This window comes from Chiloscyllium plagiosum, unplaced genomic scaffold, assembly GCF_037043375.1.
Source record: "Chiloscyllium plagiosum isolate Xiang-an unplaced genomic scaffold, Cpla_swu_hap1 HiC_scaffold_12, whole genome shotgun sequence".
NCBI lineage: Eukaryota > Metazoa > Chordata > Chondrichthyes > Orectolobiformes > Hemiscylliidae > Chiloscyllium > Chiloscyllium plagiosum.
This window is the reverse complement of record NW_028270150.1, coordinates 44,378,146-44,405,954: the sequence shown is the minus strand read 5'-3', so window position 1 is coordinate 44,405,954 and position 27,809 is coordinate 44,378,146. Positions and strand designations below refer to the sequence as shown.

General features: G+C 43.2%; 1 long non-coding RNA gene across 1 annotated transcript in view; it reads left to right on the top strand.

The window, feature by feature from the left end:
- Nucleotides 1-27,528, top strand: part of LOC148148530 (uncharacterized) — a 30,639-nt gene extending 3,111 nt beyond the window's left edge. The window contains exons 2-3 of the long non-coding RNA XR_015758753.1: nucleotides 398-538; nucleotides 26,931-27,528. This is a non-coding gene — a long non-coding RNA (uncharacterized LOC148148530). The remainder of the gene's footprint in view (nucleotides 1-397; nucleotides 539-26,930) is intronic.
- The last annotated feature ends 281 nt before the right edge of the window (nucleotides 27,529-27,809 follow it).

Here is a 27,809-nt window from a genome sequence, read left to right as displayed (position 1 = left end):
TGAGCTACAAATCTTCTCAAAACTCGCAAACTCCTATTAGCATTCTTGATTATTTGCTTTACCTGTACTAACCTGTACACTGGAACATGCTTGGAATTTCTTGACTATTCTCCTTCTAAGTAATACTGTTTTTTCATTCTTTCTACTAAAGTAAACAACTTCACATTTTCCAACTTCGTACTCCATCTGCCAGATTTTTGCCTACTCACTCAGCCTATCAATCATCCATCTGTAACATCCTTATGTCTTTTACATGGCATATTAATAGTTTATTAAATTCCATCATTTATATTTAACAATGTCTCTGATATTCCCAAAACACATTACAATGCTGTTCTGTCCTTTTGCAAAAGTCAAAACATTTTATCTAAAATTAGACCTTCATTTTTTTTGGCAGCAGTTGGAGTGGGAGGAGCAACAGCGAAGACCAGAGGCCCAACAGATAGGCAAATTTTAAAAGATACAAAAACTTTCCTTGGGAGTTCAGCATTCTTCATTTTTTCAGCGGCAATTGGAGTGGAAGGTGCACGACTGCTGGGTAAGTGAGGCTTTATATTTGGATGGTTGGGTAATGTCTCCCAACTGTCCTCCTCCTCTAACCAAAAATAAAGTTCTGTGCGCTGGATTGGTAAGGTGACTAGTTTATTTTCAGTTTTTCAGTAATCTTGTTGGGAATTTAGAATAGTGGGAATGGAGGTTAGGGAAGGTGAATGCTTCTCCTGCAGAATGGGAGATAAGGGTCACGAGTAGTGTCCCTGCTGACTGAATCTGTGGGAGGTCTTTGTGTGGAGCCACAGAAAATGGGGGAGATACTAAATGAATATTTTGCATTAGTATTTACTGTGGAAAAGGATATGGAAGATGTAGACTGTAGGGAAATAGATGGTGACATCTTGCAAAATGTCCAGATTACAGAGGAGGAAGTGCTGGATGTCTTGAAACGGTTAAAAGTGGATAAATTCCCAGGACCTGATCAGGTGTACCCGAGAACTCTGTGGGAAGCTAGAGAGATGATTGCTGGGCCTCTTGCTGAGATATTTGTATCATCGATAGTCACAGGTGAGGTGCCAGAAGACTGGAGATTGGCAAACGTGGTGCCATTGTTTAAGAAGGGCGGTAAAGACAAGCCAGGGAACTATAGACCAGTGAGCCTGACCTCAGTGGTGGGCAAGTTGTTGGAGGGAATCCTGAGGGACAGAATGTACATGTATTTGGAAAGGCAAGGACTGATTAGTGATAGTCAACATGGCTTTGTGCGTGGGAAATCATGTCTCACAAACTTGATTGAGTTTTTTGAAGAAGTAACAAAGATGATTGATGAGGGCAGATGTGATCTATATGGACTTCAGTAAGGCGTTCGACAAGGTTCCCCATGGGAGACTGATTAGCAAGGTTAGATCTCATGTAATAAAGGGAGAACTAGCCATTTGGATACAGAACTGGCTCAAAGGTAGAAGACAGAGGGTGGTGGTGGAGGGTTGTTTTTCAGACTGGAGGCCTGTGACCAGTGGAGTGCCACAAGGATCGGTGCTGGGCCCTCTACCTTTTGTCATTTACATAAATGATTTGGATGCGAGCATAAGAGGTACAGTTAGTAAGTTTGCAAATGACACCAAAATTGGAGGTGTAGTGGACAGCGAAGAGGGTTACCTCAGATTACAACAGGATCTGAACTAGATGGGCCAATGGGCTGAGAAGTGGCAGATGGAGTTTAATTCAGATAAATGTGAGGTGCTGCATTTTGGGAAAGCAAATCTTAGCAGACTTAGGGAGTGTTGCTGAACAAAGAGACCTTGGAATGCAGGTTCATAGCTCCTTGAAAGTGGAGTTGCAGGTAGATAGGATAGTGAAGAAGGTGTTTGGTATGCTTTCCTTTATTGGTCAGGGTATTGAGTACAGGAGTTGAGAGGTCATGTTACAGCTGTACAGGACATTGGTTAAGCCACTGTTGGAATATTGCGTGCAATTCTGGTCTCCTTCCTATCTTGAAAGGTTCAGAAAAGATTTACAAGGATGTTGCCAGGGTTGGAGGATCTGAGCTACAGGGAGAGGCAGAACAGACAAGGGCTGTTTTCCCTGGACCTAAGGGGCAACCTTTTCACGCAGAGGGTGGTACGTATATGGAATGAGCTGCCAGAGGATGTAGTGGAGGCTTGTACAATTGCAACATTTAAGAGGCATTTGGATGGGTATATGAATAGGAAGGGTTTGGAGGGATATGGGCCGGGTGCTGGCAGGTGGGACTAGATTGGGTAGGGATATCTGGTTGGCATGGACGGGTTGGACTGAAGTGTCTGTTTCCATGCTGTACATCTCTATGACTCTATGACTCTAAGTGCACCCAACTCAAGCTCCTCGAAAATCACGTCCGGGTGAAACTGGATGAACTTCGGATCTCTTGGGAGGCGGAGGGGGTTATTGAGAGGAGTTACAGGAAGGTAGTTGCACCTTAGGTAAAAGAAGAAGGTAGACGGTTTACTGTCAGGGGACGGAAAGGGAACCGGCAGGCAGTGCAGGGATCCCCTGTGGCCGTTCCCCTCAACAACAAGTATGCTGTTTTGGATACTGTTTGGGGGAATGACTTACCAGGGGTAAGCAATGGGGCACAGGTCTCTGGCACAGAGTCTGTCCCTGTTGATCAGAAGGGAAGGGGGAAGAGGAGCAGAGCATTAGTCATTGGGGATTCCATAGTTCGGGGGACAGAAGGGAATGAAAGAGACTCATGGTTGGTGTGTTGCCTTCCAGGTGCCAGGCTTCGTGATGTCTCTGATCCTGTTTTCGGGATCCTTGAGGGGGAGGGAAAGCAGCCCCAAGTCGTGGTCCACATAGGCACCAATGACATAGGTAGGAAGAGAGATGGGGATTTAAGGCAGAAATTCAGGGAGTTAGGGTGGAAGCTTTGAGCTAGGACAAACAGAGTTGTTATCTCTGGTTTGTTGCCCGTGCCACATGCTACGAGGCGAGGAATAGGGAGAGAGAGGAGTTGAACACATGACTACAGGGATGGTGCAGGAGGGAGGATTTTGGATTCCTGGATAATTGGGGCTCTTTCTGGGGTAGGTGGGATCTCTAAAAACAGGATCTTCACCTGAACCAGAGGGATACCAATATCCTGGGGGCGGAAGTTTGCTAATGCATTTCGTGTTGGTTTAAACTAATTCAGCAGGGGGACGGGAACCAAAACTGCAGTTCGAGTATCTGGGAGGTTGAGAGTAGTGAACTCAGAACTAAGATTTCAAGATCGCAAGAAGGCTCCGGCAAGCAAGAAGTTGGTTTGAAGTGTGCCTACTTCAATGCTAGAGTGGGCGGCACGGTGGCACATTGGTTAGCACTGCTGCCTCACAGCGCCAGAGACCCGGGTTCAATTCCCGCCTCAGGCGACTCTCTGTGTGGAGTTTGCATGTTCTCCCCGTGTCTGCGTGGGTTTCCTCCGGATGCTCCGGTTTCCTCCCACAGTCACAAAGATGTGCAGGTTAGGTGAATTGACCATGCTAAATTGCCCGTAGTGTTAGGTTAGGGGTAAATGTCGGAGTATGGTATGGGTGAGTTGCGCTTCGGCGGGTCGGTGTGGACTTGTTGGGCCGAAGGGCCTGTTTCCACACTGTAATGTAATCTAATCTATATACCTGTAATGTAATCTAGAAGCATCCAGAATAAGGTGGGTGAACTTGCAGTATGGGACTTCAATGTTACGGCCACTTCAGAGATATGGGTAGAACAAGGACAGGAATGGTTATTGCAGCTTCCAAGATTTAGATGTTTCAGTAAGAACAGAGAAAATGATAAAAGGAGGGGGTGGGGTTTGTGGCATTGCTAGTCAAGGACAGTATTATGGTTGCAGAAAGGAATTTAAGGACTCATCTACTGAGGTATTATGGGCTGAGATTAGAAACAGGAAAGGAAAGATTACCCTGTTGGAAGTTTTCTATAAGCCTCTGAATGGTTCCAGAGATGTAAAGGATCGGATAGCAAAGAGTGACAGGGGAGTTGTTATGGGGAGGCTTTAACTTTCCAAACAGCAACAGCAGCAGTCTTCTTGTTGATGTGCAGTCCGGATGACCCGGATAGGGGCCAGGGTTGGCTGGGGCTTGCGTGATTTGTGCTGGGGGAGGGGGCGGGGTTGGATGGAGTTGGGGGGTGAGGTTGGTTGGGGTTGGACCGGGTTGGGGGCAGGGGTCAGGTTTGGACCGGGTGGGGGGTTTGGACCAGGTTAGGAGCGGGGGGGTGGGTTTGCACTGCGTTGAGAGCGGGGACGGACTGGGTTGGGGGGGCGTGCTGTTGGACGGGGTGGGGGGGGGGGAGCAAGAGAGGGGTGGTGTTGGGGGTCTCATGCACTGTTGCAGGCTCCTGAACGGGCAGCAGACTTTAAAACTCCTCACCCCAGAGGAAAGGCATTTAATCAATTTTCTGAATAAACGATTATCCGAATAAAATAGTGCCTGCCCTTCACATTCGGATAATCGAGTTTCTGCTGTAGTGGGAAGTTGTGCATGGAGTCAGAGGAGATAGGGGAAGTGCTAAATGAATACTTTTCATCAGTATTCACACTAGAAAAAGACGAAATGGTCGAGGAAAATATTGAGATACAGACTAGTAGACTAGATGGGATTGAGGTGCAGAAGGAGGAGGTGTGAGCGATTCTGGAAAATGTAAAAATAGATAAGTCCCCTGGGCCAGATGGATTTACCCTACAATTCTCTGGGAAGCCAGGAAACAGATTGCCGAGCCTTTGGATTTGATCTTTGTCATCATTGTCTACAGGAATAGTGCCAGAAGACTGGAGGAAAGCAAATGTTGTTTCCTTGTTCAAGAAGAGGAGTAGAAACAACCCTGGAAATTATAGACGTGTGAGCCTTACTTCAGTTGTGGGTAAAGTGTTGGAAAGGGTTATAAGAGATAGGATTTATAATCAGCTGGAAAGGAATAAGTTAATTAGGGATAGTCAACACTGTTTTGTGGAGGGTAGGACGTGCCTCACAAATCTTACTGAGTTCTTTGAGAAGGTGAACAAACAGGTGGATGAGGGTAAAGCAGTTGGTGTGGTGTACATGGATTTCAGTAAGGCATTTGATAAGGTTCCCCACGGTGAGCTATTGCACAAAATACATAAGGATGGGATTGAGGGTGATTTAGCGGTTTGGGTCAGAAATTGGCTAGCTGAAAGAAGACAGAGGGTGGTGGTTGATGGGAAATATTCATCCTGGAGTTTAGTTATTAGTACCACAAGAATCTGTTTTGGGTCCACTGTTGTTTGTTATTTTTATAAATGACCTGGATGAAGGCATAGAAGGATGGGTTAGTAAATTTGCAGTTGATACTAATGTAGGAAGAGTTGTGGATAATGACAAAGGATGTTGTAGGTTACAGAGAGACAGAGATGAACTGCAGAGATGGGCTGAGTTTAATGTGGAACAGTGTGAGGTGATTCACTTTGGAAGGAGTAACAGGAATGCAGGGCTAATGGTAAGATTCTTGGTAGTGTAGATGAGCAGAGAGATAGAGTCATAGAGATGTACAGCATGGAAACAGACCCTTCGTCCAACCCGTCCATGCCGACCAGATATCCTAACCCAATCTAGTCCCATCTGCCAGCACCCGGCCCATATCCCTCTAAACCCTTCCTATTCATACACCTATCCAAATGCCTCTTAAATGTTGCAATTGTACCAGCCTCCACCACTTCCTCTGGCAGGTCATTCCATACGCGTACCACCCTTTGTGTGAAAAAGTTGCCCTTTAGTTCTCTTTTATATCTTTCCCCTCTCACCCTAAACCTATGCCCTCTAGTTCTGGACTCCCCGACCCCAGGGAAAAGACTTTGTCTATTTATCCTATCCATGCCCCTCATAATTTTGTAAATCTCTATAAGGTTACCCCTCAGCCTCCAACGCTCCAGGGAAAACAGCCCCTGCCTGTTCAGCCTCTCCCTTTGGCTCAAATCCTCCAACCCTGGCAACATCCTTGTAAATCTTTTCTGAACCCTTTCAAGTTTCACAACATCTTCCCAATAGGAAGGAGATCAGAATTGCACACAATATTCCAACAGTGGCCTAATCAATATCCTGTACAGCCGCAACATGACCTCCCAACTCCTGTATTCAATACTCTGACCAATAAAAGAAAGCATACCAAACACCTTCTTCACTATCCTATCAACCTGCGACTCCAGTTTCAACGAACTATGAACCTGCACTCCAAGGTCTCTTTGTTCAGCAACACTCCTTAGGACCTTACCATTAAGTGTATAAGTCCTGCTAAGATTTGCTTTTTCAAAATGCAGCACCTCGCATTTATCTGAATTAAACTCCATCTGCCACCTCTCAACCCATTGGCTCATCTGGTCAAGATCCTGTTGTAATCTGAGGTAACCCTCTTCGCTGTCCACTACACCTCCAATTTTGGTGTCAACTGCAACTTACTAACTGTACCTCTAATGCTCATATCCAAATCATTTATGTAAATGACAAAAAGTAGTGGACACAGCACCAATCCTTGTGGCACTCCACTGGTCACAGGCCTCCAGTCTGAAAAACAACCCTCCACCACCACCCTCTGTCTTCTACCTTTGAGTCAGTTCTGTATCCAAATGACTAGTTCTCCCTGAGATCTAACCTTACTAACCAGTCTCCTATGGGGGACCTTGTTGAACGCCTTACTGAAGTCCAGATAGATCACATCAACCACTCTGCCCTCATCAATCCCCTTTGTTACTTCTTCAAAACACTCAATCAAGTTTGTGAGACATGATTTCTCGCGCACAAAGCCATGTTGACTATCCCTAATCAGTCCTTGCCTTTCCAAATACATGTACATCCTCTCCCTCAGGATTCCCTCCAACAACTTGCCCACCACTGACATCAGGCTCACTGGTCTATAATTCCCTGGCTTGTCCTTACCACCCTTCTTAAGCAGTGACACCACGTTAGCCAACCTCCAGTCTTCCGGCACCTCACCAGTGACTATCGATGATACAAATATCTCAGCAAGAGGCTCAGCAATCACTTCTCTAGCTTCCCACAGAGTTCTAGGGTACACCTGATCAGGTCCTGGGGATTTATCCACTTTTAACCGTTTCAAGACATCCAGCACTTCCTCCTCTGTAATATGGACATTTTGCAATCTCGATTTCCAGGTACATAGATCCTTGAAAGTTGCCACCCAGGTTGATAGGGTTGTTAAGAAGGCATACAGTGCATTAGCTTTTATTGGTAGAGGGATTGAGTTTCGGAACCATGATATCATGCTGCAATTGTACAAGCTGTCTGGTGTGGCCACAGTTGGAGTATTGTGGGCAGTTCTGGTCACTGTATTATAGGAAGGGTATGGAAGCTTTGGAAAGGGTTCAGAGGAGATTTACTAAGATATTGCTTGTTGTGGAGGGAAGGTGTTCTGAAGAAAGGCTGAGGGACGTAAGGCTGTTTTCCTTAGAAGTTTGAGAAGTGATTTACTTGAGACATATAAGATAATCAGAGAGTGAGATAAGTTGGACAGTGAGATCCTTTTTCCTTAGATGGCAATGGCTAGCATGAGGGGACATGGATTTAAATTAAGGAGTAATAGATATAGGACAGATGTCAGAGGTATTTTCTTTACTCAGCGAGGGAGGCGAGGAACACATTGCCTGCAACAGTAGTAGACTCGCCAACTTTAAGGGCATTTAGAGTTATCGAGATGTACAGCACGGAAACAGACCCTTCTGTCCAACTCGTCTATACTGACCAGATATCCCACCCCAATCTAGGCCTACCTGCCAGCACCCGGCCCAAAGCCCTCCAAACCCTTCCTATTCATATACCCATCCAGATGTCTTATAAATGTTGCAATTGTATTAGCCTCCACCACTTCCTCTGGCAGCCCATTCCATACATGCATCACCCTCTGCGTGAAAACGTTGCCCCTTAGATCTCTTTTATATCCTTCCCAACTCACCCTAAACCTATGCCCTCTAGTTCTGGACTCCCCGACCAGGGAAAAGACCTTGTCTGTTTACCCTATCCATGCCCTCATGATTTTATAAACCTCTATAAGGTCACCCCTCAGCCTCCAACACTCCAAAACAAACCTCCACCACCCTCTACCTTTGAGCCAGTTCTGTATCCAAATGGCTAATTCTCCCTGTGTTCCATGAGGTCTAACCTGGCTAACCAGTCTCCCATGGGGAACCTTGTCAAACACCTTAGTGAAGACGATATACATCACGTCAACCGCTCTGCCCTCATCAATCCTCTTTGTTACTTCTTCAAAAATCTCAATCAAGTTTGTGAGACATGATTTCCCACGCACAAAGCTATGTTGACTATCCCTAATCAGTCCTTACCCTATCCATGCCCTCATGATTTTATAAACCTCTATCAGGTTACCCTTCAGCCTCAAACACTCCAAAACAACCCTCCACCACAGAACCTTTGAGCCAGTTCTGTATCCAAATGGCTAGTTCTCCCTGTATTCCGTGAGATCTAACCTTACTAACCAGTCTCCTATGGGGAACCTTGTCAAACGCCTTACTGAAGTCCAGATAGATCACATCAACCGCTCTGCCCTCATCAATCCCCTTTGTTACTTCTTCAAAACACTCAATCAAGTTTCTGAGACATGATTTCCCACGCATAAAGCTATGTTGACTATCCCTAATCAGTCCTTGCCTTTCCAAATACATGTACATCCTGACATTCAAGATTCCCTCCAACAACTTGCCTACCACCGACATCAGGCTCACCGGTCTATAGTTCCCTGACTTGTCCTTACCATCTTTCTTAAATAGTGGCATCACGTTAACCAACCTCCAGTCTTCAGGCACCTCACCTGTGACTATCGATGATACAAATATCTTAGCAAGAGGCCCAACAATTACTTCCATAGCGTCCCACAGAGTTCTAGGGTATACCTTATCAGGCCCTGGGGATTTATCCGCTTCTGTGCGTTTCAAGACATCCAGCACTTCCTCCTTTTTAATATGGACATTTTTCACCATCTATTTCCATACATTCTATATCTTCCGTGTCCTTTTCCACAGTAAACACTGATCCAAAATACTCCTTTAGTATCTCTCCCATCTCCTGCAACTCAACACAAAGGGGCAAGATCTTTAAGGGGCAAGATTAGAGTGGTGCTGGAAAAGCACAGCAGGTTTGGCAGCGTCCGAGGAGTGGGCAAATCGACATTCCGGGCAGGCGCCCTTCATCAGGAATGAGGCTAGAAGCCTCGGGGTGGAGGGATAAATGGAAGGGCTTGGGGCTCGGGAGAAGATCATTGAGAGTGCAATAGGTGGATGGAGGAAGGGGCAAAGGTGTTAGGTCGGAGAGGAGGGTGGAGTTGCTAGGTGGGAAGGAATATTGACAGGTGGGACAGGACATGAGTATGGTGCTGAGCTGGAAGTTTGGAACTGGGGTAAGGTTGGGGGGAGGGGAAATGAGGAAACTGGTGAAGTCCACATTGATGCCCTGGGTTTGAAGTGTTCCAAGGCAGAAGATGAGGCGTTCTTCCTCCGGGCGGTGAGGGAGTGGCAGTGAAGGAGGCTCAGGACCTGCATGTCCTCAGCAGAGTGGGAGGGGGAGTTGAAGTGTTCGGCCACGGGGCGGTGGAGTTGATTGGTGCAGCTGTCCCGGAGATGTTCCCTGAAGTGCTCTGCGAGAAGGCGTCCAGTCTCCCCAATGTAAAGGAGACTGCATCGGGAGCAACGGATGCAATAAATGACATTTGTGGAAGTGCAGGTGAAACTTTGATGGATGTGGAAGGCTCCTATTGGGCCTTGGATGGAGGTGAGGGGGGAGGTGTGGGCACAGGTTTTGCAATTCCTGCAGTGGCAGGGGAAGGTGCCAGGTGGGGAGGGTGGTTTGTTGGAGGGGCGTGGACCGGACCAGGTAGTCACGGAGGGAACGGTCTTTGCGGAATGCGGATAGGGGTGGGGAGGGAAATATATCCCTTATGGTGGGGTCCGTTTGTAGGTGATCTTTAAGGGGCCCTATTGTCTCCCTAGTTACCCTTTAGTCCTTAATGTATTTGTAAAAGCCCTTTGCATTTTCCTTAACCCTGTTTGCCAAAGCCATCTCATATCCCCTTTTTGCTCTCCTGATTGCCATCTTAAGTATACTCCTACTGCCTTTATACTCTTCCAAGCATTCACTTGATCTATCCTGTTTATGCCCGACATATTCTTCCTTCTTTTTCTTAACCAAACCCTTTAGTCATCCAGCATTCCCTACACCTACCAGCCTTTTCTTTCATTCTAAATTGGAATATATTGTCTCTGGACTCTTGTTTATCTCATTTCTGAAGGCTTCCCATTTTCCAGCCATCCCTTTACTTGCGAACATCTGTCCCCAATCAGCTTTTGAAATTTCTTGCCTAATACCATCAAAATTAGCCTTCCTCCAATTTAGAACTTCAACTTTTTGATCTGGTCTATCCTTTTCCATCATTATTTTAAAACTAATAGAATTATGGTTACTGGCCCCAAAGTGCTCCCCCATTGACACCTCAGTCACCTGCTCTGCCTTTTTTCCCAAGAATCCAAAGATGTGCAGGCTAGGTGAATTGGCCATGCTAAATTGCCCATAGTGTTAGGTGCATTAGTCAGAGGGGAAACGGGTCTGGGTGGATTACTCTTTGGAGGGTCGGTGTGGACTGGTTGGGCCGAAGGGCCTGTTTCCACACTGTAGGGAATCTAATCTAATCAGTAGGTCAAGTTTTGTACCTTCTTTAGTAGGTGCATACACATAATGAATCAGAACATTTTCTTGTACGCACTTAACAAATTCCTCTCCATCTAAACTTTTAACACTATGGCAGTTCCAGCCTATGTTTGGAAAGTTAAAATCCCCTACCATAACCACCCTATTATTCTTATAGATAACTGAAACATGCTTATTTGTTTCTCAATTTCCCTCTGACTATTAGAGGTCTATAATACAATCCCAATAAGGTGGTCATCCTTTTCTTATTTCTCAGTTCCACCCAAGTAACTTCCCTGCTTTCTGGTGCGTTCACATCACTTGTCATGTGAAAAAAAAATCTTCAACATCACTTTTACTTCTTTTGTAAACCCCTTTAGTTCTGTGCCATCTCACTTTGATCTGTTTATGAGCAAAAACAGTTTCTCCTACTTTTCTCTCCAGGGTTTCATGATTTGAAAACTTCAGTCATACCTCCTCTTGGCCTTCTCCTCCCCAAGAAAAACAGACCCAACTTCTCCCAATCTATTTTCATAGGTGAAATCTGTAATGACTGGAAGACATTGTAGACCTCTTTTACACTCATTCCAATGCATTCATGTCCTTACGAAAGTGAGTGCCTAATATTGTACACAATACTAGTGTCTTACATATGTTTTATAACCTCTCTGCTCTTAAAACTCTGTGCCACTATTCATATATCTTAGGATACTATATGCCTTTTTTAAAATTCTCTCTAACTACCTGCCCCTGTGGTGATTTATGCACATCTTCACCTACATTTCCTTGCTCCTGTGTGACCTTTGGAGTAGTATCCTTTATTACTCCATAAAGGATACTACTCCTCTCCATATTCTTTCTACAAAAAATACCACCTCACACTTCTCTACATTCATCTTCCACCTATCCATCCAATCCATCAATTTGTCATTTTTTTGTCAAAGTTCCACATTGTCTCCCAATCAGTTTACAAAGCTTCCAAGTTTTGTGTTGCTCGCAAACTTTGAAATTATCCCATGTATGCAAGATCTAGATTACTGATATGAATCAGGGAAGGCAGGGACCTCAATAACAACTCCTGAAGAACACCACTGTGAACCTCCTTTAGCTTGAAAAATGTTTTGTCACTCTCTTTCCTACCCCTTGGCCAATTTTGTAACTACATTGTTCCTGTCACCTTTATTCCAGGAGTTATAAACATTCTGTGTTGTGTGGCACTTATAGAGTCATATTCAACCAGATATTCTAAATAAGTCTAGTCCTATTTGCCATCATTTGGGCTCAAGTCCCTCTAAACCCTTCCTATTTATTTACCCATCCAAATACCTTTTAAATGTTGTAGTTGTACCAGCCTCCACCACTTCTTCTGGCAGCTCATTCCATACACTCAGCACCCTCTGCATGAAAAAGTTGCCCCTTAGGTCCCTTTCAAATCTTTTCCCTCTCACCTTAAATCTATGCCCTCCAGTTTTGGACTGCCCCACCCCAGGGAAAAGATCTTGGGTATTTACTCTATCCATGTCCTCATGATTTTATAAATCCCTATAATGTGACCCTTCAGCCTCTGTTGCTCCAGGGAAAATAGCCCCAATCTATTCAGTCTCTCCTTGAGGCTCAAGCCCTCCAACATAGAACATAGAAGAATACAGCGCAGTACAGGCCCTTCGGCCCTCGATGTTGCGCCGATCCAAGCCCACCTAACCTACACTAGCCCACTATCCTCCATATGCCTATCCAATGCCCGCTTAAATGCCCATAATGAGGGAGAGTCCACCACTGCTACTGGCAGGGCATTCCATGAACTCATGATTCGCTGAGTAAAGAACCTACCCCTAACATCTGTCCTATACCTACCCCCCCTTAATTTAAAGCTATGCCCCCTTGTAATAGCTGACTCCATACGTGGAAAAAGATTCTCACTGTCGACCCTATCTAAACCCCTAATCATCTTGTACACCTCTATCAAGTCACCCCTAAACCTTCTTTTCTCCAATGAAAACAACCCCAAGTGCATCAGCCTTTCCTCATACGATCTTTCTACCATACCAGGCAACATCCTGGTAAACCTCCTCTGCACCCGTTCCAGTGCCTCCACATCCTTCCTATAGTATGGCGACCAAAACTGCACACAATACTCCAGATGCGGCCGCACCAGAGTCTTATACAACTGCAACATGATCTCAGGACTCATGAACTCAATTCCTTTACCAATAAAAGCCAGTACGCCATATGCCTTCTTCACCGCACTATATACCTGGTGGCAACTTTCAAAGATCTGTGTACATGGACACCAAGAACCTCTGCTCATCCACAATACCAAGTATCCGACCATTAGCCCAGTACCCCATCTTTTTGTTACTCTTACCAAAGTGAATCACCTCACACTTAGCTACATTGAACTCCATTTGCCACCTTTCTGCCCAGTTCTGCAGCTTATCTATATCCCGCTGTAACCTGCCACATCCTTCCTCACTGTCTACAACTCCTCCGACTTTCGTATCATCCGCAAACTTGCTCACCCAACCTTCTAACCCCTCCACCAGGTCATTTATAAAAATGACAAACAGCAATGGTCCCAAAACAGATCCTTGCGGAACACCGCTAGTGACGGCACTCCAAGATGAACCTTTGCCATCAACTACTACCCTCTGTCTTCTTCCAGCCAGCCAACCCCTAATCCAAACCTCCAACTCACCCTCAATGCCATACCTCCATATTTTTTGCAGTAGTCTACCATGGGGAACCTTATCAAACGCCTTACTAAAATCCATATACACCACATCTACCGCTTTCCCCTCATCCACCTCCTTAGTCACCTTCTCAAAGAATTCAATAAGGTTTGTGAGGCACGACCTGCCCTTCACAAAACCATGCTGACTATCCTTGATCACATTATTCCTATTCAGATGTTCATAAATCCTATCCCTTACAATTCTCTCTAAGACTTTGCCCACAACAGAAGTGAGACTCACCGGCCTATTGTTACTAGGGTTATCCCTACTCCCCTTCTTGAACAAGGGAACCACATTTGCTAGCCTCCAATCTTCTGGCACTACTCCTGTAGACAACGAGGACATAAAAATGGCTCTGCAATCTCCTCCCTTGCTTCCCAGAGAATCCTAGGATAAATGCCATCAGGCCCAGGGGACTTATCTATTTTCACCCTTTCCAGAATTTCCAACACCTCTTCTCTACATACCTCAAAGCCATCCATTCTACTTAATTGTGACTCAGTATTCACATTGACAACAATGTCCTGTTCCTGATTGAATACTGACGAAAAGTATTCATTCAGTGTCTCCGCAATCTCTTCAGCCTCCACACGCAACTTCCCACTACTATCCTTGACTGGACCTATTCCTACCCTAGTCATTCTTTTATTCCTGACATACCTATAGAAAGCCTTAGGGTTTTCCCTAATCCTACCAACTAAGAACCTTTCATGTCCCCTCCTTGCTGCTCTTAGCTCTCTCTTCATGTCCTTCCTGGCTACCTTATAACTCTCAATCGCCCCAATTGAACCTTCACGCCTCATCTTTACATAGGCAAGAAGGAGGTTTGGCAACATCCTTGTAAATATTTTCTGAACCCCTTCAAATTTCACAACAATCTTCCTATAGCAGGGAGACCAGAATTGCATGCAGTATTCCGGTAGTGGCTTAACTATTGTCTGGTACATGCTCTCCCAACTCCTATACTCAGTGCACTGACCAATAAAGGCAAGAATACCAAACACCTTCTTCGCTATCCTATCTACCTGCAACTCAACCTTCAAGGAACTTTGCACCTGCACTCCAAGGTCTTTGTTCAGCCACACTCCCCAGGACCTTACAATTAAGTGTATCAGTTCCGTCCTGATTTGCCTTTCCAAAATGCAGCATGTCACATTTATCTAAATTAAACTCTATCTACTACTCCTTGGCCCATCTGATCAAAATCCTGTTGTATATGCAGATAACCCCTTCATTGTCCACTACACCTCCACATTTGGTCTCAGCAAACTTAATAGCCAAACCTCCTATGTTCACATCCAAATCATTTATATATATGATGAAAAGCAGTGGACCCAGCACTGACCTTTGTGGCACACTAATGGTCACAGGCCTCCAGTCTGAAAAGCAACCTTGCACCACAATCTTCTTCCTTCGAGCCAGTTCTATATCCAAGTAGCTAGTTATTCCTTTATTCCATGCGATCTAACCTTGCTAACCAGTCCACCATGAGGCACCTTGTTGAATGTGGTTATGAATTTGAAGGTATGGACTGTACCTTTAAGAGAGAGTGAATGCTGTTCGGAACTGAGAGCTTACAAGCACCTGTGATATGACTAGATGGCAATCTCAGAGTGTACTGAAAAATTGAAAATATGTAACATTTGGCTGTGAAATGGATACCTGAGTTGGTTGCTGTTTTGACAACAATTTAAATTTAACCAGTTTAAATTATGCCCCAGGATACTAAAACCCAATTTAGTTTGAATTTATTGTTTTTCCAATATCAAACCAATGTGACGATCTGATGTTGGGGATATAAAAATGCAGACTTTTGAAAATTGAACAGAGCAACTGCCATCAACACAGATCCAAGAAATTAGGAAAGTCTCAATCAAAGGTACCTTTTCATATGAAACATATTCATAGTAAAAAGAAAGAAGACACCCCAGGGAGATCTTTAGCTGGAAGCAGACACAAGATGACACCCACTGTGTGGTTATGAAATTAAGTTGATGTAATTTTAATAAGTGTCTTATTGGATCAGCATATTGTTATAGAGTTACAGGCAGAAAATAAGCAGTTAAGAGAAAGGGAGGCTTAGGATTGTGAATAGTTGTTGTTTAATGTTCACTTTTAGAGTTAAAGAATAAATTGATGTTTTCTTTAAACAGTGGAATTTGGGAGTTCTCTGTCACTCATATTTTAACAGATTACGAGGCGAGGTAAGCTTTTCTGGGTGTTTGGATTAATTAACAGAAGGGTTTATCACCGTGTCATAACAGTTTGGGGGTTCGTCTGGGATTTGGACAGGTTTAAACAGATCCAGTCTACTACTGCCTAACAGTAGTGGTTGTGCTTATTTTTCCCCAGCACCCACTGTTGTGTGTGCAGGTGTAGGACACAGTGAAAAAACGAGTGCAGAAAACATTATTCATATTCCACCACCAGAAAGAAAGGAAACATCGGAGTGCTCAGTGACAAGCAATGCCCTCTCAAAGTGATCAAGAAAGTGAAGGGGAGGGAAGAGATTAATTATGTGATAGGTTTTCAGTATCTAAGGGCTTGGTTTAAATTAAATGGCTAATTCAAGCTAGTTAACAAAACAACAAAAAGCCTAAAGCTTTTCAATCCCATAGCCAATTCTTATGTGTTTCCATTTTAGAACTGTGTGTCCATCTACATCTGCTTGCAGACATGTTAAAAAAATCTCCAAGCTTTGAAAAGCGCTTTATCTTTTAAAAGGACCACGCATTCTGTCCTCCTATCATTTAAACAAACAAACTACAGCTTCCTGCTTTCCACTTTACAACTACTCTCACAACTTTGTAACACCTACACTAACCAGCCTTGCCCTTCACCCTAACAGGAACATACTGTCTCTGGACTCTTATCTCATCTTTGAAGACTTCCCATTTTCCAGCTGCCCCTCTACCCACAAACATCTACCCCCAATCAACTTTTGAAAGTTCTTTCCTAATGCCATCAAAATTCACCTTTCTCCAGTTTAGAGCTTTAACTTTTAGATCTGGTCTATCCTTCCAATCACTATTGTAAAGCTAATAGAATTATGGTCACTGGCCCCAAAATGCTCTCCCAGTTACACCTCAGTCACCTGCCTTGCCCTATTTCCCAAGAGCAGGTCAAGTTTTGTGCTTTCTCCAGTAGGTATTACTCTTACAGATAACTGAGATCTTCTTATAAAATTGTTTTTCTTTCCCACCAACTACTGGGGTGGGGTTTATTGTACAATCCTATCATGGTAACTATCACTTTCTTATTTCTCAGTTCCACCCAAATAACTTCCTTGGACGTATTCTCCACATACAGCCATATCATCAAACACAATTTTTAAGTCCATTTATACATCATCAGTAACATTAGTCTCTCTGCTACCTCTTCAAAACACACATGTTGTTGTTAAAATGTTAAACATTTTGTTAAACATGACCATTCCCTTACAAAATCAATGCTGGCTCTCCCAAATAAGCCAACATTGCTTTATTTGTCTCAATTCTATTTTGCATGATTGTTTCTAGAAATTTCTTCACAACTGAAGTTAAAGTGACTGGTCTATCACTGCTGGGCTTTTCCTGACAATCTTTTTTACACGAGGGCATAATGTTTGTAATGGAATTCAGCTGTTGAAATGAATTCTGAGGAGTACTCATCTGTTATTAGTTTAAAGGTCTCACTTTTTCTTGTGTAATTTTCATGTTGCAAATGTACTATGTATCCATAAAAGTACATTGCACCTTTAAAAACAAAGTGTGTTGTTTTATCCAGATAATGGGATTTCACCCATAGGCTGAAAGCACATCCACGGCCAACACTAGACTCTCCCCAGCATCGAAGAACCTAGGAACAGAAATCCAGACTCCCTGTCTTTGACAACTGGAGTCCAATCAGAAACTATCAGATCCTCACTTCTGCCAAGATCATCAAGAGAAATGTTGGCAATGCATCCACCTGAGGCCCAGAATCAAGAGAGGGAGGTAGGCCCCAGATGAGTGTGGACAGGATATGGGAGGGTGCCATTAAATTTGGAATGATGAAGTCAGAATAAAGGGTAGGAAGGTGACTTTCAACAGGTGACTGTCCCCAGTGCAGGACGTCATGATCTGTTTCTAGCATCTCTGAATGACAGATGCCTTTCCAGGGACATCACAAACCAACTGAACAGGATTTGCATTTTAGGCTCCCCATGTTGGGTAAGTCTTGATCACTGTTAGTTGAAAACCAGAAGCAACTGGATTTATTGCCCACTTTAGGTTGGGAAGTCTTCCTGTCCCTGACTTAATCAATGTGGAGCAGAAAGTGCGGGATTCCTCACTTGCCACCGTCCTGCCGACTTAGATGACCTCTGTATCTGTAAGCTTGCCTGAGGGAAAGGCAGTAATTCCAATTAGCTTGTCAGATGCGTTATGCTCATGATCGAGATTGTTAGAAGACCTTGCCTTCCATAAGCACCTTGCTTCCCTGATATCTTTGAGAAGTCCACACTGCCTTCCACCTTTAAGACTGATACAAATAGCGATTTAAATTACCTACCATTTATCTGTTTCCTGTCATCAGTTTCCCAGGCACATCCTCCAAGGATCCTATACACACTTTAGCTACTCTCTTTTTTAAAAGCTCTTGCTGTTTGATTTTATATTTCTTAACAATTTACTTCGATAATTCTCTCTTTTTATTAGCTTTTCAGTCATCTGCTGTTTCCTAAAAACCTCCTGATTCCTCGTCCTACCACAATTTTTGCTGCTTTATACTTCTTAGCTTTTGATAAGATATTCTCTTCAATGACCTTTGATAACGATAGGTGGTTCAGCTTTCTCATCAAGTCCTTCTTTTGGATCAGAATAATTTTTTGTTGAGCATTAAGGGATAAATGTTGGACTGAGTTTCTGAAAACACTGTTGAAACAAATTCTGTCTTTGTTAGAAATATAAACAATGGGTAAACAAATCAATATTCTTACAATGGAATGTAATCAGATTTAGAAGAATTTTGATTTTTTTTAGGAACTGGATTAAAAGGTGGCAGATAGAAAAAAATGTGATTATACAAGAAACTATATTCTTGTCCTAATTATTTGTGATAGCAACTGGGAAGTGCAGTGCTCAGAAATGCAGATCTTCTGTGCAATACTTAAACCCAGGTTCAGCTTCCTAACAATTCACCTGCAGTAACTCTGTTTTGTTTTACTTTTGGCATATTAGCTGCCTTTGCTTATACCCCTTCTGACTACAGCTGAAGCCCTAATGAAGCATCTATTGACTGTATTTTTTCAATTTCATTCTCCATATTGAATGGTGAAGCTTATGTTTTCATCAAAATCTAAAATCCTAATGCCAAAATATTGCTGAGTTTCTAAAATAAATTAGCTGAAAATCCCATGTAAAAATATTATACAAGTAGTTCTTCTGTTACGCGATGGTTTTGTTCTTGTGCAATCCCATGTTATTGAAAAATTGTGCTTTAGAAACAGTGCTTCAATGTTGGCGATGTAATCATGTTACAGTCAACACGTTTTAAAAGTTTGCGCTTTAGAAAGTATCCCCAATTTGTCAATCGCATTACAGTGAATTTGCATGAACAAAATGCACATTATAGCAGAACAACCTGCCATGAAAATCGCAACTGTCATTATTAATCATAATAAAAGTCATGAAAATAAGAATTCCAACAACACATGAACTGGGTTTGTACCAGAACCAAATTATGTCATAGGAGTAAAAGTAGGCAGTCCAATGATAGAGCTATAGGATTGAAGCCTTAGCTTTGATTGAGGAGTCCACTTAAGCTGCAAACAGTCTGAACAATGAAGAACAAAGAACAATACAGCACAGAAGTGGGCTGTTTAATTCACCAAGATACCAAGATTGTGCTCACACATGATGCCTTTCTAAACTAAAAGCCTTTTGCCTCTATGCAGTCCCTATCCCTCTATTCCCCGCCTATTCATATATCTTTCAAGGTATCTCTTAAATGTTGCTATTATATCCTGATCCACCACCTCCTTTGGCAACACATTCAAGTCACTTGCCACACTGTGTAAGAACACAAGCCTCTCACATTTTCTTTAAACTTACCCCTTTCCTTTAAACCTATGTCCCTCTAGTAATTGTCAATTCCACCCTGGGAAAAAGACTTTGACTATCCATTCTATCCACGCCTGTCACAATTTTGTAAACTTCTATCTCGTTGCCCTCATCTTTGCATGTTGAAGGGAAAACAAACCAAGTTTGTCCAATCTCTCCTCATAGCTAATATAATCCAGGTCAGGCAACATTCTGGCAAACCTTTTCTGTTCCCTCTCCAAAGCCTCCACATCCTTCTCGTAGTGTGGTGACCAGGACTGTATACCATATTCCAAATGTGGCCGAGATAAAGTTCTATACAGCTGCAGCATGACAAGAATTTTTATTATGTATGCCCTGACCAATGACAGTAAGCATGCTGTTGCATTCTTGACCACCTTATACACTTGTGATGTCATGTTTAGGGAACTGTGGACCTATACACCTAGATTCCTCTGTATGTTGATGTTACTAAGGTTTCTGCCATTCACTGTATTCTTCCCTCCTGCATCAGATCTCCCAAAATCCAACACCTTGCATTTTTCTGGATTAAACTCCATCTGCCACTTCTCAGATTGCCAAGTCTACAGCCTATCTATATCCTGCTGTATCCTCTGCAATCCTCCTAACTACCCACAGCTTAACCAATCTTTGTGTCATCCACAGACTTACTAATCAGGCCACCTACAGTCTCCTCCAAACCATTTATATATGTTAGTAACAACAGGGATTCTACCACATTTCCCTGCAGAATACCACTGGTTACAGATCTCCAGTCTGAAAACAGTATTCCATCACAACTCTCTGTCTTCTATGACTAAGCCAATTCCTTATCCATTTTACCATCTCACCATGGATCTTATGTGACAAGACCTTTCGTATTAGCCTTCTATGAGTGACCTTATCAAAGGCCTTGCCAAAGACCATCTCGATGCCACATACCACCCTGCCCACATCAATCATCTTTGTCATTTCTTCAAAAAGCTCAATCAAGTTTGTGAAATACTACCTTCCCTGCACAAAGTCATGGTACCTATCAATAATAAATACTGTTGTGGTTCTGTTCACCGAGCTAGGAATTTGTGTTGCAGACGTTTCGTCCACTGTCTAGGTGACATCCTCAGTGCTTGGGAGCCTCCTGTGAAGCGCTTCTGTGATGTTTCCTCCGGCATTTATAGTGATTTGTATCTGCCGTTTCTGGTTGTCAGTTCCAGCTGTCTGCTGCAGTGGCCGGTATATTGGGTCCAGGTCGATATGCTTATTGATTGAATCGGTGGATGAGTGCCATGCCTCTAGGAATTCCCTGGCTGTTCTCTGTTTGGCTTGTCCTATAATAGTAGTGTTGTCCCAGTCGAACAACAACAAGCACCCGAGCTACAAATCTTCTCCCAAACTTTGAATAGTAAATACTTTTTTTTCAAATGTGAGTAAATCCTGGCCCTAAGAATCTTCTCCAATAATTTTGCTACACTGACCAAAGGCTCACTAGCCTGTAATTTCCTGGATTATCTCGGTTGCCGTCCTTAAACAAAGGAATAACATTGGCTCTTCTCCAATCCTCTAGGACCTCTTCAGTGACTAAAGAAGATACAAAGATTTCGTACAAGGCCCCAGCAATTTCTTCAACTGCCTTTCTCACCATTAGATCTTGGGAACTTGTCTATCTTAATGCTTTCAAAACACCCAACACCTTTCTTATATTCATATGCCCCAGAATATCAACATACTGCTCCCGAGACTCACCATCCACCATCTCCTTTGTAAATACCAATGCACAGTATTCATTAAGGTCCTCACCTACAACCTCTGGCTGCATGCATAAATTCCGTCCTTTGACCTTGAGTGGTCCTATCCTTTCTCTAGTACCCCTCTTGCTTCTTCTATATAAAGTGCCTTGGGACTTTTCTTAAGATTCATTAAGAGACAGTGTGGGGAAAGGTTGGCGTTTATGATATTGATGAAGAGTTTGCAGCCCATTTCAAAGGTGAGAGATGGAAGAAAGTACAGCTCACCCAAGACTATATCAGACAAACATTTTACATAACAAAAGCAGAGAAATGGTGGGGAGATGTGGCTGAATGACATCAGCAAAAAAATCCCATGTCTAAATAAAGTTGCTAAAGACATCTATGTAGATTATAAAGACGAAAGAGTTATGGTTTGATTCTTAGGGGATTCTAGAGCTAACAGTATTGCTAACAGTATTGTTCTTGCTATGACTGAGAAAGTAAACATTGGCTGTCTGGCAGTGGATATTGGAGATGGATAGTATGAAGAATCATGCTAAAGGCTGCAGAGAGAATGAAAAATATTGCATAAGGTCACAATCACCGTGGTTTGTGACTTTGGTTGGGTCTACTTAGTGCAATGGAAGGAACAGAAACCTGTTTGGAGTGATTGTAAGAAATTACATAGATCATAGAACATCAGGTTGCACACTTGCTTATTGAACTGGTAGATTTGTTCTCAGATGTTTTGTCACCTTGCTAGGTAACATCATCAGTGAACCTCTGATGACGTGCTGGCGTTCTGTCCCAGTTGCTATTTATGTATCTTAGTCTACTATGGTGGGTGATATCACTTCCAGTTCTTTTTCTGAGAGGTTGGTAAATGGGGTCCAAAGCGATATATTTGTTAATGGAGTTCTGGTGTGAATGCCAGGCCTCTATGAATTCCCATGCATGTCTTTGTTTAGCCTGTCCCAGGATGGATTTGTTGTTCCAGTTGAATTGGTGTCCCTTTTTGTCGGTGTGTATGGATACTAGTAATAGTTGGTCATGTCTTTTGGTGGCTCATTGGTGCTCATGTATCCTGGTGGCTAGTTTCCTGCCTGTTTGTGCAATGTAATGTTTGTTGCGGTGTTTGTAGGATATTTTGTATATGACGTTTGTTCTGTTAGTTTTTGGTACGGGATTCTTTAAATTAATCAGGAGCTGTTTCAGTTTGGTAGGCTTGTGGGCTACCATGATGGTTGGGGGCCAGAGTATCTACTCGCTATCTCCGAGACCTCTTTAATGTATAGCAGGGTGGTTAAAGTCTCTGGGCATGTTGTGTCTTCTTGTTTAGGTCTGTTGAGTAGGAATCGGACTGAGCTACATCTTCTTCAAAATCGCAATCATAGAACATAGATGCATGCCATTTGACCAATTCATCTATACAGATACTTATACTCCACATAAGGCTCTTCCATTTCCATTGATCTCAATTGAATGTTTACCTTTAAGAGGAACAGCCTGCTTTAAAAAGGGTAGGCTGTCATCCGCATATGATTTTTGAACAATTTTCCTGGGCGTCCTTGCTGAGTGTGTATTAACAGCTATTAATGTGGGATTGTGATCATTCAAATGAGAACAAAGAATATTACAGCACAGAAATAAGCCCTTCGGCCCTCCAAGCCTGTGCTGATCCAGATCCTCTATCTAAACCTGTCGCCTATTTTCTAAGGGTCTGTATCCCGCTGCTCCCTGCCCATTTATTGTATCTGTCTAGATACATCTTAAATGACACTATCATGCCTGCTTCTACCACCTCCGCTGGCAATGAGTTCCATGCACTCACCATCCTCTGCATAAAGAACTTCCCACACATATTTTCCATAAATGTTTCCCCTCTCACCTTGAATTGGTGACCGCTAGTAATTGAGTCCCCCAATTTGGGGAAAAAGTTTCTTGCTGTCCACCCTGTCTACACTGCTCATGATTTAGCTGACCTCAATCAGATCCCCTCTCAATCTCAGTCTTTCTAATGAAAATAATCCTAATCTACTCAACCTCTCTTCACAGCTAGCACCCTCCATACCAGGCAACATCGTAGTGAACCTGCACCCTCTGCAAAGCATCCACACTCTTTGGTAATGTGACAACCAGAACTGTACGCTGTATTCCAAATATGATCTAATTAAAGTTCTATACAGCTGTAACATGACCTGCCCACTCTTGTAGTCAATACCCCATCCGATGAAGGAAAGCATGCCATATGCTCTCTTGACCACTCTATCAACCTGCGTTGCCACCTTCAGGCTACAATGAACCTGAGCATCCACTCCTCTCTGTACATCAATATTCCCCAGGGCTTTTCTATTTACCATATAGTTTGCTCTAGAATTGGATCTTTCAAAATGCATCACCTCATATTTGCCCAGACTGAACTCCATCTGCCATTTCTCTGCGCAAGTCTCCAATCTATCTATATTCTGCTGCATTCTCTTACAGTCCCCTTAACTATCTGCTACTCCACCAATTTTAGTGTCATCTGCAAAGTTGCTAATCAGACCATCTATACTTGTCATTTCAAATCATTTATGTATATCACAAACAACAGTGGTCCCAGTACAGATCCCTGTGGAACGCCACTGGTCACAGTTCTCCATTTTGAGAAACTCCTTTCCACTACTCCTTCCTGTTTTCTGTTGCCTAGCCAGTTCTTTATCCATCTAGCTAGTACAGCCTGGATCCTATGCGACTTCACTTTCTCCATCAGCCTACCATGGGAAACCTCTCAAACGCCTTACTGAAGTCCACGTATGTGACACCTACTGCCCTTCCAGCATCAATTAACTTTGTCACTTTCTCAAAGAATTCTATTAAGCTGGTAAGACATGACCTTCCCTGCACAAAACCATGCTGTTACTAATAAACCCATTTTTTTTCCAAATGTAGATAGATCCTATCCCTTATTATCTTCTCCAGCAGCTTCCCTACCACTAATGTCAGGCTCACCGGTCTATAATTACCTGGATTATACTTGCTACCCTTCTTAATCAAGGGGACAACATTAGCAATTTTCCAGTCCTCCGGGACCTCACCTGTGTTCAAGGATACTGCAAAGATATCTGTTAAGGCCCCAGCCATTTCCTCTCTCTCTTCTCCCAGCAACCTGGGATAGATTGCATCCGGACCTGAGGACTTGTCCACCTTAATGCCTTTTAGAATGCTCAACACTTCCTCTCTCCATATGCTGACTTGACCTAGAGTAATCAAACATCTATCCTTAACCTCAACATCTGTCATGTCCCTCTCCTTGGTGAACACCAATGCAAAGTACTCGTTAAGAACCCCACCCATTTTCTCTGACTCCACTCATAACTTTCCTGCTTTGTCCTTGAGTGGGCCAACTCTTTCTCTATTTACCCTCTTGCTCCTTATATATGAATAAAAGACTTCGGGATTTTCCTTAACCCTTTTTGCTAAAGTTATTACTTGACCCCTTTTAGCCCTTTTAGTTCCTCATTTCAGATTGATCCTTCATTCCCGATATTTGTCCAAAGCTTCATCTGTCTTCAGTTCCCTAGACCTTATGAATGCTTCCTTTTTCCTCATAACTAATCTCACAATTTCACCTGTTATCCATGGTTCCCTAATCTTGTCATTTCTATCCCTCAGTTTCACAGGAACCTGTATCTCCTGCACGCTAATCATCCTCTCTTTAAAATTCTCCTACATATCAAATGTGGATTTACCCTCAAACAGCTGCTCCCAATCCACGTTCCCCAGCACCTGCCGAATTTTGCTATAGTTGGCCTTCCCCAAGTTTAGCATGCTTCCTTTAGGACCACTCTTGTCTTTGTCCGTGAGTATTCTAAATCTTACAGAATTGTGATCACTATTCCCAAAGTAATCCCGTACTGAGTTGGGCTCATTCCCCAACACCAGGTCCAATATGGCCCCTTCCCGAGTTGGACTATTTACATACTGCTGTAGTAAACCCTCCTGGATATTCTTTACAAATTCTGCTCCATCTAAACCTCTAACACAAAGTGAATACCAGTCATTGTTGGGAAAATTAAAATCTCCCAGCACTACCACCATATTGCTCCTACATATTTCCATAATCTGTCTACATATTTGTACCTCTATCTCACGTTCACCGTTGGGAGGCCTGTAGTACAAGCCCCAACATTGTTATCATCCTATTTCAAGGCTCTGCCCATATTGCCTCACTGCTCGAGTCCTCCATATTGCCCTACTTCAGCACAGCTGTGATATCATCTCTGACCAGTAATGCAACTCTTCCACCCATTTTACCTCCCACTCTATCCTACCTGAAGCATCTATATCCTGAGATATTTAGTTGACAATGCTGGCCTTCCCTTAACCAAGTCTCAGTAATAGCAATAATATCATACTCCGAGGTACTAATCCAAGCTCTTAGTTCATCTGCCTTACCTACTACAGTTCTTGCATTAAAACAAATGCACGTCAGACCACTTGGCCCTTTGCATTCACCATCTGCTCCCTGCCTATTCTTCCCCTTAGTCACGATGACTGCATTATCTTATTCCTTACAGGCTTTGATTACTACCTCTTTACTATCCACTGACCTCGTCATTTGGTTACCATCCCCCCGCCACATTAGTTTAAACCCTTCTCAACAGATTAGCAAAAGCACCCCCGAGGACATTGGTTCCAGTCCTGCCCAGGTGTAGACTGGTCCCAATGTCCCAAAAATCTGAACCCCTCCCTGCTGCACCATCTCTCAAGTCACTCATTCAGCCTGCCTATTCTTTCAATTCTATTCTGACTAGCACGTGGCACTGGTAGCAATCTTGAGATTACTACCTCTGAATTGTGCATGTAGGACCTCATCCCGTTTATTACCTATATCATTGGTGCCTATATGCCCCACGACAGCTGTCTGTTCCCCCTTTCCCTTCAGAATGTCCTGCAGCCAATCTGAGATATCCCTGACCCATGAACCTGGGAGGCAAAATACCATTCGGGAGTCTCGTTCTTGACCACAGAACCTCCTATCTACCCGCCTTACAATTGAATCCACTCGGACTATAGCCCTTCCAGTCTTTTTACCGCCTTCTGTACAGCAGAGTCAGCCACAGTGTCATGAACCTAGCTACTCCAGCCTTCCCCTGGTGAGCCATTTTCCCCCGACAGTGTCCAAAAAGGTGTTTAATGCATGACTGATGTTCTGGCTTCTTGCTTGATATACTTGGCAAGAAAAAACTAATTAACTAATTCAGCAGTTCAAGATCAACCAAACTTAGTGAATGGAATCAATTTTCATCTGTTGCTTCTTGCCGAGCTCCATCCTATCCCTTCTTATATCTCCCTCACTCTTTTGAGATATTTAACTACAGTTGGTCATGAAATGTCAATTATTTGATATTAAAATGCTAGGTGGGTCACAATGTTCCAGTTAGACCTGCATGTATTGCCTGAGGAACTTAATCCTAACACCCATTCTCTCCATGACTTAATCCATCCCAAAGTGGTAAATACAAACACTACTCCTCACCATTGAACATCAAAGGCACCCATGGAAATTATTATTAATGACATTAATCTAAGAATCAGTCACTCCTCAAAAATTTATTAACTCAGTGGCATGGTTTATTTAAAACAATAACACAAATATCAAACAATGATGAGTTAGAATACAGAAAGGAGATAAAGGGCTTGATGACGTGGTGCAATGTAAACAACCTCTCTCTCAATGTTGTCAAACATTGATTTCAGAAAGAAAGGAGGAGACCACATCTCCATCTATATCAACAGAGTTGAAGTTGAGATGCTTGAGAGTGTCAAGTTCCTAGGAGTGATGATAACCGATAACTTGTCCTGGACTTCCCATGAAGATGCAACAGTCAAGAAGGCACAACAATGCCTCTTCTTCCTCAGGCAGCTCAGAATGTTTGGCGTGTTCATAAGGACCCTCACCAACTTTCACAGATGCACCATAGAAAGCATTCTGTCTGAGTGCATAATGGCCTGGTACGGCAGCTGCTCTGCCCAGAAACTACAGAAGGTTGTGTTCACAGCCCAAACCATCATGGAAGCCTGTTTTCCATCCATGGACTCTATTTACACTTCTTGTTGCTGCAGAAAGGCTGCCAACATCATAAAAGACCCATCCCACCCCGGCAGTGCTCTCCTATAACCTCTTTCGTCAGACAGAAGATATAGAAGCTTGAACACACGCACCAGCAGGTTCAAGAACAGCTTCTTCACTGCCGTTATTAGACTAATGAATGGATCTCTAACTTCAAAGAATGTTGATCTTGTTAATGTTGATGTTACCTTGTGCACATCCTGTGCAATGTAACCCGTATGCCTCATTCTGTCCAAGCTTTCTTTACCCTATGATCAATATATCCTTGCTTACTATGATCTCCTTGTACTGCTTGCAAACAAAGTTTTTCACTGTACTTAGGTACACATGACAATAAACCAAATCAAATCACCGAAACAAATATCATGAGAGCAACTGATTTGTCTTTGTAAAGCCTGCACATTTATGCACAGTCAGGCTGATTGACTGGTAGAGAGCATCGCGATCTGGTATATACACAGGAACCTCAATTATCCGGCATTCGATTATCTGAATTTCACATCATC